Source organism: Morone saxatilis, unplaced genomic scaffold, assembly GCF_004916995.1.
Source record: "Morone saxatilis isolate NCDOM2014 unplaced genomic scaffold, NCSU_SB_2.0 Contig15, whole genome shotgun sequence".
Classification (NCBI taxonomy): domain Eukaryota; kingdom Metazoa; phylum Chordata; class Actinopteri; family Moronidae; genus Morone; species Morone saxatilis.
Window position 1 is genome coordinate 25,852,955 of NW_023339707.1, and position 3,146 is coordinate 25,856,100.

Consider the following 3,146-nt stretch of genomic DNA (forward strand, 5'->3'; position numbering starts at 1 on the left):
TCAGTGTTTTTAGTGGTTTTAATCAGCGGGTCCATTTGTTTTGGAGACTTTTGTGGAGGATTGGCTGAGGCGAGGGGGTTGTAATCTGCAACTGCACCGCTAGGTGCCAACATTACTGGACCTTTAGGGTGTAATTTCACAATAATAAGCCTATAAAATGTCTTGTAATCAGGGTTGTTTTTAACACTCTCTGTAGCTTTTTTATTTCTTTACTTGAACCTGAAGTTCTGTTTTAGAAAGAGTAATAAAATCTTAAATCTTATAGTTATTAAGTAATTTTACTTTTAAAAAAACCCACTATACCTTCTATATATGAGTTGTTTTAACTTTCCTAGTGATTAAATTGTAAGAGGGCTTTTCCAATTTTCTCACGTCTGTCTCGCTCTGGAATTAAAGTCTTTATATTCAAATATGCTAATAGTTTCAGACTGTACAGTAAATCAGATATGCAGGTAATGAACTGCAGCTCTGCGCTCGTGTACCTGCTGCAGTGGATTAATGTCTGAGTCCTTCAGAGAGGCCACGACCCCGTCTGCTGTGGTAATGCTCATATCTGAGAAGTTAATTTACTTTCTTTCTATTTTTTAACGTCAAAGCTAATTTCAAAGTTGTGCACAGTCGCCCTGTGAACACGTGTTGGAATCTCCTCTCAGTTAAAGCTTTCTGGTGGAATTGTTAGTGCAATTCGTCTCATTTCACAATGTTACATTTATAAACATTATGCATTACATTTAAATACATTGAGTCTTTGTCCATAACCTTACTTTACATTTTATATTTGCATTTCTAGACAGGAACTGTCGTCCTGCAACCTGAACAAATTTTTACACTCTGAACCCTCACCAGAAACTACACAGATAACGATCAATTAACAAATCAATGATTACTTCCACACTTACATTGTGTATCTTATGTATTATTGCTCCTTAATCAGGGGCGTGTCTGGGTGGCAATCAGCCCTGTCTGTTATTTTCTCTATTAATCAATTAATTGTTTGGTCTAAAATAAACCCATCACAATTACAAAAGTCTTCTAAGGTCTCAACCAACACACACACAAAAAGATCTAAAATCAGAGTAGACAACAAAAAAATAACTTTTGGCATTTTCTTTTATAGAATATGACTTATTGATTATGAAAATTGATGCTGATTCATTTGAGTTGACTAATTGATTAATTGATTCATCTTTGAAACTCCAATGTCCAAATATCCCTCTCGAGAAAGAAAGCTGGGCAAGAACCAGATGATCAAGCTGGGCAATCTCCACTAGGAGTGGAGCTCTAAGCTACCTTTGGTTCTAGTTAAAACTGTGCACGTTCTTGATGAAGGGAAGGAAAAGAGTAAATTGTTGACGACGGAATATCAAGTTTTAAGTCCTTGTAAGCTGATTTTCATAGAGATGGAAAAAACACATTGGCTACCTTGAAGGAAGAATAAAACAATAAAGTGATGTGCAGTTAATGGGATAAACATACCGAGCCACCACTGTGATGCTTTGAAACCTAATTATCACCTTAGTTTTCATTTCCTGTAATACCAGGCCTGAGAGAGTGTATGCTGACAGTAATTTGCTGAATGAGTGTTGGGTCTGTGGGAGCTCAGAGTCTCAGTGTGATGACGGCACTCAGGTCAGTTTTACTGGACCTCCGGTGTCCTCAGCAGGGAGCGATATTGGCAACCGGGAGCAGATCAATGGAGATAACAGAGAGGGCCGAGCGGAGCAGAAGTCATCTGTACTTGTTGGCAAAAAGCGCTCAGCAGAATCGAAGGAGATGTCAGACTGAAGCCAAACAGCCAGGATGGATCTGTGCTGGATCACTAACTGAATCCACCCTGAACATTAACTGCACCTAAATCTTGATCCTGACACATTTTAACTCTAATATTTCTCTCTAACAGAGGTTATTCATGCTTCTTTCTGCAGGCTCCAAAGTTTGGAAAATGAGCAAATATTGTGACACCAGATTTGTTCTGTGAGCATTATACTTCAAAACATAAATATATTAGTTTAGATAAACTGATAAATTAGACAAATTGGAAATGACATTATATATTTTGTATTTTGTTAGTATTTTCTAATCTAGTTTGGTTCAAATCAGTCCAGTTTAGCAGCTAAAACTGTGCTAATCTGTGTCAATTAAGTGTTAAACATTGCCATTCTGGTTCACTAACGGACCAGTTTAATGGCTAAAACACTGGGTTCAGTTTAACTCACGGCTAACAACGACATAAATAGTTGGTTCAGAGTAGCTAGAGGTCAGTTTTGTTTCATTCAGCTCAGCTAACAGGTCAGTTTAGCTAAAATTGTTTGGTTAAGGATAGCTTATGGATTCATTCCGCAGATAAAAAGGTTGAGATCAGGTTAGCTAACAGTTCAGTTTAGCACCCAGCAGTTTGTTTGGTTATTGTTTGTCTTCTGGCCTTGTTTTTCTGAGAAAACAGACCCAGAAGACTTTCCATATGCAAATGAACGTAAAGAAAGTTTACTGCAGTGACCCAAAAAACAGATGAAGAACAAAATCCTAAACTTTCTAACTCCTGCGTCTCCTGTGAGAACAAGAGTGAAGCACCGAGCTGCTGACGGCGAGAACACAGCTCAGACTGTAAATGTAAATGAATGAAGCTGTGATGGGCCGACAGCCGACCAGAACATCTGCCAGCTGTTGACTGACACAGAACAGCTGGAACATCAGCCTCATTAGCCTGCAGTTTATGGACCGTACGGCTTCAGAGGTTGTAAAGTTCCACATAAGAAAAAAGAAACAACCCACACACTGCTGCTGCATTCACCAGGTAACACCACCTGATGAACGCCATCGCTATCAGCTGTCCGCTGGGAATGTCACAAATCACATTAACAGCCTGAGTCTTTATGAGGGTGCGAGGATTTCATTAAAACCCTTCTTATTTATCTTCATCACTATGTTCCCTTCTTACTAAACAACCAATACAGTTACTTGCAAAAATGAGTCCGTCCACAGGTTAAAACCTCTGGTTCCACTTAGCTAACAGGTTAGTTTAGCGGTTAGAACAGTTGGGCTCATTGCAGATGTTAACGGTAAACCTAATTATTAATATGATGGATTACAAACGATTTGGATTTAATTATTCAATTCAATTCCATTTTATTTGTATAGTGCCAATT

At 38.4% G+C, this 3,146-nt stretch overlaps 1 protein-coding gene across 2 annotated transcripts in view; it reads right to left on the reverse strand.

Annotated features, from left to right (window-relative positions):
* Positions 1 to 3,146, reverse strand: part of kcnd1 (potassium voltage-gated channel, Shal-related subfamily, member 1) — a 34,262-nt gene that overhangs the window by 7,081 nt on the left and 24,035 nt on the right. The window lies entirely within an intron of this gene.